This window comes from Dasypus novemcinctus, chromosome 14 (genome assembly GCF_030445035.2).
Source record: "Dasypus novemcinctus isolate mDasNov1 chromosome 14, mDasNov1.1.hap2, whole genome shotgun sequence".
Taxonomy (NCBI): Eukaryota; Metazoa; Chordata; class Mammalia; order Cingulata; family Dasypodidae; genus Dasypus; species Dasypus novemcinctus.
Genome location: NC_080686.1, coordinates 53,878,262 through 53,890,480, shown reverse-complemented (window position 1 = coordinate 53,890,480; position 12,219 = coordinate 53,878,262). Strand labels below are relative to the sequence as shown.

Below are 12,219 nucleotides of genomic sequence, written 5' to 3'. Positions count from 1 at the left end.
CAAAAACTAGCCTGATACAAAGAAACCTAGTTGGAAATTTTTGTGGGGAAAATTAACTCAATGATTTTCAAATCCATATGGTATATTAAATGTACAAGAATAGCTAAGAAAATTTTGAAAGAGGTGAATAAAGATGGGCATGTAAATAATAAAACATGACTCTAGTATAAAATATATAAGAAAAATAGGAAATAAAAGGTCAGAAATATAAAACTATTGCGTTATAGAAAAGATCATTCAATATTCACGTTTGGGAAAATTTGAGCAAAATAAAAAAATTCTAGATAAAATAGAGTTAAATGTATAATTTGAGGTCATAGAGAATGTACACATTATTGAAAAGTTGGCAGAAGAAAATAAACAAAGAAATATAATGAACCAATTAAATATGGACAAAGAGCTCAACCACACTAGTAATAAAAAAAGTAAATGAAAATAATAATAAATCATTTTTCTTTAATCAAATTATTAATGATTTCAAATGACTATTTTAATTTGCCAGGGCCACTATAAAAAATACCACAGACTGGTTGGCTTAAAAACAGGAATTTATTGTCTCACAGTTTTGGATGCCAGAAGTCCAAACTCAATGTATCAACAGAATCGTACTTTCTCTGAAGTCTGTAGCCTTCTGGTGATGGTTTGCCAGCAGTCCATAACTCCACTCACAGAGCCTCATCTCTTCGTGTCTGTCTCCCATTGACTCTGCACCCAAATTCCCTCTGCTTATAAAGCCTCCAGGCATACTGGAGGAAGGCCCACCTTAATTCAGCATGGCCTCATCTTAACTAATAGGATCTCCGAAAATCCTTTTTACAAATGAGTTCACGGCCACAGGACCAGAGCTTAAGACTTGAACACATCTTTGTATCGAACAGTATATACCAATGAGAATCCTCAGTGTTGGTGAAATTCGGGAGAAAAAATGGGAACTCCTCTGTACTGCCCATGTAAATAAACACTGCTTGGTATAATCTTTTGGTGATCTGATAAAACTTATCAAAAACCTTTGAAATGTTCATATTCTTTGTCTCAGCAACTTCACTGCAAGAAAATTCAGCTATAAACATAATAAAGATCAAGTGAAAAAGCTTGTTACAAGTCATCAAACCATTGTTTAAAATAGCAAAAAAGAAATTGAAATATATTAAAGAACAGAGCAACAAAAGATATGATTCAATTCACAAGGTTATATGTACAATATAATTTTCTACCACCATCAAGCACACTATTTTAGGCAATAAGTATAGTTATTGACATGGAAAGAGCTTCCTATTATAGTGCTAAGGGAAAAAAACAGGTTTCAAATGAATATATGGATTGATACCATTTTTTGAAAATTAAATTAAATATCATACTTTTTAAATATCTATAGGTTTATCTGGAAAGTTAATAGCTCTGGTTAAGGAAATACTTGTGCTTTTCTGTATCTTCCATGTTCTCTCTTATGATTATATATCACTTGTATACTTTAAAATGTTTTCAAGGGCGGCTGACTTGGCCCAGTGGTTAGGGCGTCCGTCTATCACATGGGAGGTCCACGGTTCAAATCCCGGCCTCCTTGACCCATATGGAGATGGCCCATGCACAGTGCTGATGCGCACAAGGAGTGCCCTGCCACGCAGGGGTGTCCCCGTGTAAGGGAGCCCCACGCACAAGGAGTGAACCCCGTAAGGAGAGCCAAAAGGTGCAGCCTGCCCAGGAATGGCGCCACACACACAGAGAGCTGACACAACAAGATGATGCAACAAAAAGAAACACAGATTCCCATTGCGCTGACAACAACAGAAGCGGATGAAGAAGAACACGCTGCAAATAGACACAGAGAACAGACAAACGGGGGCGGGGGGGGATGAAGGGGAGAGAAATAAATCAATAAATAAATCTTTAAAAAAAATGTTTTCATAGGCCTTAAATGCTTATCTCCAATGTGTCTCTTAACTCCCTCTCCCTTTGGATATGCTAAATCTGGTTTTATAGCTTCATTTCTATTTGTCCGCAGCAGATTTATCAAGTCTAGTTTCAGATGATAATCTTGTTTTTACTTTAGTGCACACTCTGTTCTTATGGTAGCCCAGTCTATTAGTGCCCTTTGCCCCTTCTCTTAGCATCTCAAATATAGTTTGACCACAAACAAAAATATTTTAAAGGGTTAAAAAAAAAACTTACACAGACAATGTTCCCAATATATTATATTATTAAAGTATTCAGTATTTCCTTAATTACCTCAACATAGCACCTTTTACAATTCTGTTTAGTATAATAAGTTTTCTTAATCCAAAGACTCAACCCATCTGTCCCAGGGATCAGGAGTATACGTGGTATAAATGGAGGTGCACCAAGCTACTAGAACCTGAATTTCATTCTATTGGGTTTTATCATTAGCATTGTAACTTTTCCAAACAAAGAAAATGTACTCAGTTAATTATAGAGTCTCACTGGATGAAAGTAAAAACTTTCCAGAATCCCCTTTGTATGCACAGTTTAAATAAACACTTAAGGAATAAATTAGGAGTCAGTTAGCTTTACCTATTAGCTTTTATGCAGTATTATATTTTATTTCATACTACATGGAAAAAAATTAAGTACCACTGTATCATAATCATTTGAGATGTGGATGATGTTTTTTCCTCTCCGTCTCTCTAACTTGTGGATGATAATTGTCCACATCAAGTACAGAAACAGGTTCCATTTCTCATAGTCACACCTTACTCAAAGGTCAGGACAAAGATCCAGTCTGCTACTCTGCAAAATATAGTCTACAGGGGTTGGAAGTAGAAGGAAAGTCAAGAAACTTTTCTCTACATGTATAGCTTTCTGATGCATAATATGATCTAAGGAAAAACTGAGAATATCATTAGATGATTTGTTAAAAAAAAGCCAAACATCCAGATGTTTTAAAGCATTTAGAAGGCTATCCCTCCCCTTTTTTCTATGATATTAAAAGCATGCCATGACAGTGCCTGTACAAGAAAGGGGGGACAGGCAAAGCCCCCAAGCCATACCAAATTTGCTGTACTATGCATTTTGAGGACATGTGTTTGTGGTAATAAAAATGACCACCCCAGAATGAAAGGAATGAGACAACCCCCCAGGGTTTTACTGTCTGTCTGGATTAAACTACAACTTGTAGAGCAAAGCATGGCTCGCAAGATGCTCCAGAAGAACGTGGGGGCTGCGGGCAGAGGCTCATTACAACCAGCCTGGCACACAGCGGAAAAGCAGGCTGGCGAGGAGAGTCGCTCTAATGACTGTCATGTGGTCCCAAGTCACAGGCTATGGCAGACTCAGAGGAGATGGATGTCACATGGGGAGAGGAATGAGGACACACACATTAGCATAGTTTTGGGCCTCCTAGGCACACAGGAAGAGTCTCATTTCTGGTATAAACCCAGCCTTCGGGGAATGCTATCACATACCAAGCGCCACTAGACAAAATTTCTATTGGGAATCACCATTTGCAGCCCAGATCTCAGAGAATCAAAGATCAGGTTTATATCCATACATATAAATAAGTAAGCTCTTTTATTGGAACTGACAAATTTAATAAAACAGGAGTTTAGCTCATTTTGAGACTGTAATAATAGTTCTTTAAGTTGGCCATTTATTATAATGACATAAAACAAAAAATACTGATATGCATACATAAAATCATTTTGTGATGGTTCAAGGAATAAAAAAGTCTATCTGTAGTATATATATTACTTTCTATTATTTTATTTAGAGGTGAGGTACTTTCAAAGCATCTAATTGACATGTACAACCACAGAAACACACACAAACCACACCCATCCCCCCAAAACACAATTTATTCACTTAATGCATTTTATTCTGATTTGAACATTCTATATAAGTTGAGGATTTATTTATTTATTTTTAGCAATGAGTTCCAACATCTAGAACACTGTCTGGCACATAGAAAGTACTAAATAAATACTGTTGAATGGATGAATGAAAACTTTGGTCTAACATAGTATAGTAACAATACATCTGTAAAAAGGGATATGCAGAGTGGCAAGGAGAGGAAGGACCCAAACTCTTTCTTTCTCTCTGTCAAGGCTGGGACTATATCATATATTTGGGGGATTTGTAATTATTCATTCAACATTTTTATAGAAATTCTAGTATGTACAAGACATTGAGATAAATATTAAAGCTACCAGTACAATACAATTTTAAGTAATCCATCTTTGATAAAATAAATCTGATCCAAATAATTAGATTTCTAATCTCTCTTTTATAAGGATGAAGCAAAACCCAAAGGTGAAAAACCTCATATTCAGTTTTTAGTAAGAAAAAATAAGCAAACCTATGACACCCTTCAAGGCGTCCCTGGAGGTCATACCCATTCCAGTTTCTCATTGTACAACTGTAACTGAAGGTCTAAACATGGCCCTGCATAGAAACCCCTGTGTATGAAGAAATATCTTAACTGTCCTCTCTGTCAAACTTCATGAGGCAAAGAAAAAGGTGTCAAATATTTTAGAAATATTAAAAAGTGTTAAAAACTAAATGGAGGGAAGCAGATGTGGCTCAAGTGACTGGGTTCCTGCCTACCACATGGGGCATGGGGTCCCTGGTTCGGTTCCTGGTGCTACCTAAAGAAGAGAGTGAGCTGGTACAATGGGCAGGCATGGCAAGCTGATGCAACAAGCTGACTCAACAAGAGACACAAGAAGAAAAAACATAATGAGAGACCCAGCAAACAGGGGGCAGAGATTCCCGGTGCCTTCTAAAAAAGACAGCAAGCTGATGCAACATGGAGATGCAGTGAGCTGATGCAACAAGAGACACAGGGAGGAAAAACATAATGAGAGACACAACAAAGTAGGAAGTAGAGGTGACTCAAGCACTTAGGCACCTCCTTCCCATATTGGAAGTCCTGGGTTCAGTTTATGGTGCCTCTTGAAAGACACAAGGAAGACAAACAGACACAGTGAATGCAAACAATGAGGTCATGAAGAGAAAAAAAGAAATAAAAATAAATCTTAAAAAAAATGGAGTTTTTCCTGCTTTATGCTCAAATAGCCAGAAAACTCCATCAATCAGAAAAGCCCTTTCCCCAGCATTCTGGTTGGTATGGGGTTTGCCATAATGAAACCTATATGAAAGAAAAAAATGATCTTAACATTTAAAGAGTATAAAGATATCATTAACAAAAATTCTTTGTAGCAATGATGAATATAATTTTAAACTGCTTATAAAGGGACAATGTAGAACATTCTAGTATTTTTTTTTGCCAAAAAGAACACATAAGCCCTTTAGCTTTACTATTTATCATTTTTGAACTATATTTGTACTAAAGAATCTGTCATAAATAGGTTAAAGTTTCACTAGAGAAACAACAGAGTGATAATACTATTAAAAAGCTTTAATAAATTTCTCAACAAAATTTATAATAAACTACCAATCTGCAATCTGTAAATCTTAATTCCCAATATATGACTTTGAGCCTGTTATCAACCTCAAAGCCAGAACTTCTTCCAGAAAAAAACAGTAACATGTATACATGCTTGCTACCATGTGTGCAAACTTTGGTCTGAAAACATTTGGTATAATCTGTACACAGTATTTATAAAAAAAAATATTGGCATTTTTTTCTATGCCTCAGAAATGGTGTCTTTTAAAATAAGATGGGTAGTATCACTGAATAAACCATGGTATCTGTTTTAACTACTATGAAATCCTAGGTCCTATTGAATAAAATGTATTATACAATACATCTATTAATAATTGTATGGGTTCTATCAGAAGCTTCATCTCAGTCACAGTGATGGCCCCAGGATGTTTGTATTTACCACTTGCATCACATGGATAAGCTCAGTCAGCTTCTATGTGAAAGGAAGTAAGTAAGGAAGGGAGGGGGTGGGGGTGGGGGAAGTTAGATGCTCACCATTAAGGGTTGGGTTACCATAGTGAGTTGAAATATGATCCCCGGAAAGATACACTCACATCCTAATCTCCAGAATCTGTGATTGTGACTTTATTTGGAAAAAAGGTCTTTGCAGATATAATTAAGTTAAAGAATCTCACGATGAGATCATCCAGGGTTACCCTGGTGGGTCTTAAATCCAGTGACAAATGTCCTTTTAAGAGACAGAAGAGAAGACAAAGACAGAAGGGACGGCCATGTGAAGATGGGGGCAGAGATTGGAGTGATGCAGCCACAGGCCAAGGAACACCTGCAGCCATCAGGAGCTGGGAGAGGCAAGGACACATTCTCCACTACAGACTTTGGTAGGACTGTGGACTCTTGGCCTCCAGGAATAAGAATGAAGTCCTGTTGTTTAAAGCCATCCTTAAGAGTGTGGTAATTTGCTGTGGGAGCCACAGAAAGCTAAGACCGTTCCACATCAAATGCTTCTCACTGCTGAGACAATGCAAAGAGGGTAAAGGGACTCAGAGCTTGGGCCTCTATATCATACACACCCTAGTAAATTCTCTCCAAGTTAACGAGGATGGAAGTAATTGAAAACACAGAATGAAAGTAACAGAAAGTTTTACTAACCATAAAGAGAGGTCACCATAATTGAAGAATTGTCATCATTAAATAGACATGGTGGATATCACAGTACTGTTTCTAACCAAAGTGCCTAGCAAAGACAGTGTTTAGAAGAGACTTGCCAAAGACAGGAAAAAAACTTAAACATCAACCAGTTGCACACATCCATTTTACAGATGTAAAGAACAACACTCCAAAGAGTAATACTGACTTGCCCCCATGGTGGTTGGAAATCCACACCACATGATAACCAAAAGAATATTCAATTCCCATCTTGGAGAGTTCTACCACATTCTCTAATGAGACAGCAAGAATTCCCCAAGTACAGGGGCAGTGACTAGTGAAAGAGGATGGATCATTGACGGACACTTGAAATTGGTGAGTATATTAATCAGACAAAGGGGTGCTGATGCAAAATGCCAGAAGCCTATTGGCTTTTACAAAGGGTATATATCTGGGATAGGAGCTTACAGATACCAGGTCTTAAAGCATACGTTACTTCCCTCACCAAAGTCTATTTCTATGTGTTGGAACAAGATGGCTGCTGACCTCTGCCAGGGTTCAAGTTTCCTGGGTTCCTCTCTTCCCAGGGTGTACTTCCCTCTGGACTCAGAGTTCCTCCCTTCCTGGAGCTTGCTTCTCTGTCCTCTGTGTGCTTATTTCCTGGGGCTTCAGCTTAAGACTTCAGCATCAAACTCCAACATCAAAACTCCAACACCAAACACTCTCCAACTCTGTCCTTTGCCTTTTATCTGTGAGTCCCCACTCACCAAAGGATGGGGACACAACACCCTACTGATGTGGCCCAATCAAAGTCCTAACCATAATTTAACCACACTCAGGTACAGACCAGTTTGCAAACATAATCCAATATCTGTTTTTGGAATTCATATCTATATCAAACTGCCACAGTGAGTGTACTTACGAATCTTTACTTTTGAAGTTAAAACTTAGCCTAGAATTATAGGTTGCTTAAGGGTTACATCTTGAAAGCCTCTTTGTTGCTCAAATGTGGCCTCTTTCTAAGCTGAACTCAGCATATAAATGCATTATCTCCCACCGCACCCCACTGTGGGACATAACTCCCAGGGATGAGCCTCCCTAGCACTGAGAGATTACTACCAAGCATCATCTAGCAATGCAACTGAAAAAAAAACCTTGAGGGAGAAAGAGTAAAGACAAATGAGTTTATATGATTAAGAGACTTAAGTAAATTGGGAGGTCATTCCAGAGGTTACACTTATGTACATCTTAGCAGGATCACATTGACTGCCACAGTAACTATTGCCTCAAACAGCAGGGCTCCTGAGGGCTCTGGAGATACCCAGACACTGTAGGTAGAGATGACAGCTCAGGAGTTTGGCACCTTGCCAGTGGGCCCTACTTTGGAGTTTATGCTCTCCAGTGTGACAGAGTTGGACTCAGTTGTGGTTTCCCTACACATGGTTCTTCTGTCCCATCTATTTGAACCTATAGTTAGTACTATGTATTTAGTATATAGTTAGTTGATAGGTTTATGTCCAAGAGACTTGAATATTTGGGCTTTCCATGTGCCACTTGGGCACTGAATCTCAACAGAGTTGCAACATCTACTCTCCAGTTCAATGGACTCACCCAGGACAACAAACAAGAAAAAGATGATGGACAATGACCATTCCAAGGAATAGAGTACAACTGCCAGCAAGATAGTTCCATCCATCTGCCCCATGGGATCTAAGCCTCTTCTCAATTAGAGGCAGAGTGGACATTACCATCCCAGAATCCTCAGGATTTGGTAATGAATGATGGACTAGAATAGATTTACTGTTATAATACTATAAACTTATTGTGATTCTTGCAATGGAAGAATTTTTATCATTGATGTGGAGGCAGTGGTCACTGGAGGTTCTGAGGGGAGGAAAGGGAAAAATAGGTGTAATATGGGGGGATTTTCAGGACATTGGAATTGTCTTGAATGACACTGCAATGACAGATATAGTCCATTAAATATCTTTTCATAATTTACAAAATTGTGAGGGAGAGAGCTTAGACTATAATGTAAACTATAATCTGCACTTAGTGGCAATGTTCCAATATGTGTTTATCAATTGTAACAAATGTACCATCCTGATGAAGGATATTGTTAACATGGGAAAGTGTGGGAGGAGTCGGGAGTGGGGCATATGGGAATCCCCTACATTTTTTTATGTAACATTTATGTAACCTAAGTAGCTTTAAAAAAAAATTTTTTTTTAAAGAAACTGAAAAAAAACCACTCAGGATTCACATAGTGAACTGTGAAAACACTGTCTTGATTAATTTCAAAATCTAACAAAATACATGCTTTATTTGGGTTATTTACTAATAATGACTTGCAATCAATGTTAGAGCACAGGATTCCCATAGTGCACTGAGAGCAGTATCTTCATCAGTTTAAAAAACTAACTAAAATACATGGTTTATTCACTGCTATGTACTGATATTGACTTACAAACAATGTTAAAACACAGGATTTACATAGTGAACTGTGAAAACAATATCTTGATTAGTTTCCAAAGCTAACTAAAGTAAATGCTTTAATCATCATAAAAAAAAATTTGACTTGCCCCAGGTGACTTGATCTGTGACAGTCAGGCGTGTGACATGGGTCCCCAGAACCCAAAACCAAAACTTTCACCATTTTTCAATGCCTCTCTCACTATTCTCCTCTTTCAGTTCTGTAAACAATGTTTCCAAACTTCCCTGCTACCTCCTGTTTCCTTGGGATATGGGGGTGTGATGACACCCCTTGATGGGAAAACTACCATGGGGCATGGAGTCTTTGGTTTTGGTTGTTTGTGGTAGGGTTCAGTGGCACCCACCTGCTTGTCAGGTATAAAAACTCATCTCAAACCTGGCCTTATGCCTTCAACACCAGCAGCAGAATCATGTTAGCACGTTGAAGCAATAAATCCTTCCCAACTTGATTCTAAAAGCCATGAGTGCAAGATTTGGTGAAAGTCTACTTCTATCTATGCAGTACATTCATCCTAATGCCTTTTCTCCACCCTGAATGGGGAGGAATTTTCAAAAATTTTTGTACCACAGGTAGTTGAGGGGAGGGTAGAAAGACTAGGGAGCCATTTAAACTTTACCACTCTCCAGAAGAGTGGGGGAAGTAGCATTTCCAGGAACTCTGCTCATAATCTTTTTGCAGCCACTCATTTAATTTCTCAATTAATACAAAGTGAGCAATAAAATTTCTCCATTTAACACATGAGGAAAATAAGACTTAGGGAGGTTAGGTGAATTGCTTAAAGCCATATCAAAACTAAAAGAGTGAAACTGGATGTACTTCTCAGTCTGTCTCACTCTAAAAGTTAGGTTCTGCCTGCTACATATATAAAACAAGCATAAGGTCAGTCTCATAACCAAACCTCAGGAGCTAATGGACAAAAATCACCAAATTTCTGAAATTCCACTGTGAAGGGTCTTAGGACCAATACTCTTCTGTCTGTCTATTCAACATTATATACATTGTAGGGGCTTTACTTTGCTATTCCCGCTACCTATAACACTCATAACCCAAATCTTTCCATGGCTGTGTCTCTCTTGTCATTCAGGTCTCTACTCAAAAGTCACGTCCTCAGAACAGTCTTTCCTGACCACCCCATCCAGGCAAACCCATCCAATTCACACCATCACATCACTGCCTTCAATCGCACCACCCTGCTTCCTTCATTAGCACTAATGGAGATAATCTTGTCATCTCCAGCCCTACTCCACTTCCTCCTCAGTACTTCTATAAAACTACTTGGGAAGAGGGATGTGGTTTCTCAGATGCATCCTCACTACCTATTGGAACAGCCAATAAATATTTGTTGAGTTAATCTATTCAGTGATTCTTTAATCAAAGATGCATCCTAATCTTTTCCCTCCTAGAGATTTTAAAACACTAGGGCTAGAATCAGGCCCATCCACACGTGGCTTGTAAAATCACTCCATAGAATTCTGTTGAACATTTATGACTTTGAAGGCTTACATTTACTCCAACTCCCCCACTTTGCAGGTGAGGAGACTGAAGTCTGCTTTCGGCCCAGTGCTGTGTTCTTTAAAGCAGCTCTCACATCCTTAGAGCCTTTAAACCTCAGCCACAATTGCCCAGATGTATCCTCTCTCCACCACCAACTTATTTTCAACAGGATTATTTGGAATCCCTCCTCTGAGTTGATCTAGATGCCTGTGCAGGAACCCTTAAAAAAATCTCTGATCCTTCCAAAATTAAAGTTGATACACATTTTCTTTATTCAAAAGAGCCAGTGTCTAGGTTCTTGGCTTTGTCCTGAGAAAGAATTCAAGGATGAGCCACAAAATAACCATGCAAGCAAAGAATTTATTGGTGGGCAAAGCAAAAGAACTGAAAAACAGAAATGCACCTTCAAAGTTGAAGGTAGACTTTCTTAAGGGAGAGAAATGTGGAGTTCTTCCCTGGAGTCCCCTGTTTGGGGGTGGGGTGGGGTGGGTACAGGACTCCAGGGTCTGTGCTAATAAGCCAGGGCTTAGGAGTTAGGGGGGGTGGGAGGTAAGGGGTGTGTTGGTTGCTGTCCAGGGATGAATGCCTTCTGGCTGCTGTCTATGACCTCTGCAGGGTGTGCTGACTGGCAGTGATGAGCCTCTAGTCACTGTTCATGAGGTATAGAGTAACCTGAACGCTAGGTGGGTGGGTGGTGGTGCCCCTCTCGCCCCTTCCCTCTTTGCTGGCTGCCCTCTGATAATGCAGCCTTTGGGGGTGTGTGCTGCAAGCTGGAGGGTGTGTGCTTATAAGCTGCCCCTTCCTAACTTGTCCGTGTGACTCAGCAGAGTAATGCTACCCAGCAAGCCAATGCCTCAGTTTCTCGTACCAGGCTTATTTGGTTTTCTGTCCCCTTCCTCCTTAGGTCCTTATTCTAACCTGCCTCTAGCTTTCCAACTCCCTTTACTTCTTAAAGTAATACACACAAAGAGAAAAAGAAGAAAGATATTAGGCTGACTCTCAACTAAAGGATACATTTTCATCAGCATGAACAAAACCGGAAAAGGAAGAAAAGAAACAAAACTCCATCCTTTTATACATAAATTCCAAATTTCTGATCAATAGATGCATCCCACAATGGGAATAAATCCATTCACTATTGCTTCAAGGAATGAATTAAGTCTCAGACCAAAATGTAATCTAGAGGAAGCATGGTATATTAAAAGGCTATAGACGACATGGCACATGAAACTCTCTTGGACCAAGCATCCAATCAACATGCTAAGGCCCAGGTGGCATCCAGCCATCCCTTGTTTAGAAAACTAAAATTTAATTTGAATTACTTGAACACTGGCTTTTGTGGTGAAGCATTTTTCAGTGAATTGGGCATGGAGGGTAGGGAGAGGCGGGTAGTGAGAGCTTAACTCAAGATGGTTGGGTTGCAAAAATATTTGCTCTCTGATTTAAAGTTTAAAAGTAACCTTGGTTACAAATTCCCATGTAATTGTTCTGTATCCAAATTAAACCTGGCACATTTTCTATCCCATGCATCACTGATTGAATCAAGCTGCAGATGAGCATTCCTTTTCTCTCCCTTCCACTTAACTAAGTCAATTTTTTCAGGGTATTTTGAACATCCCTGCAATTCACAATAGCAATGTCACAATAACTACAAAGAAAATGCAGACTTTCATAAACCACCAAAGCATGTTCTTTACTTAAAAATCCCAGAGGCCCTATGTCTTCA

General features: G+C 38.9%; 1 protein-coding gene across 1 annotated transcript in view; it reads right to left on the bottom strand.

Annotated features, from left to right (window-relative positions):
* SLC26A7 (solute carrier family 26 member 7) overlaps positions 1-12,219 on the bottom strand; it is a 127,476-nt gene that overhangs the window by 63,100 nt on the left and 52,157 nt on the right. The window lies entirely within an intron of this gene.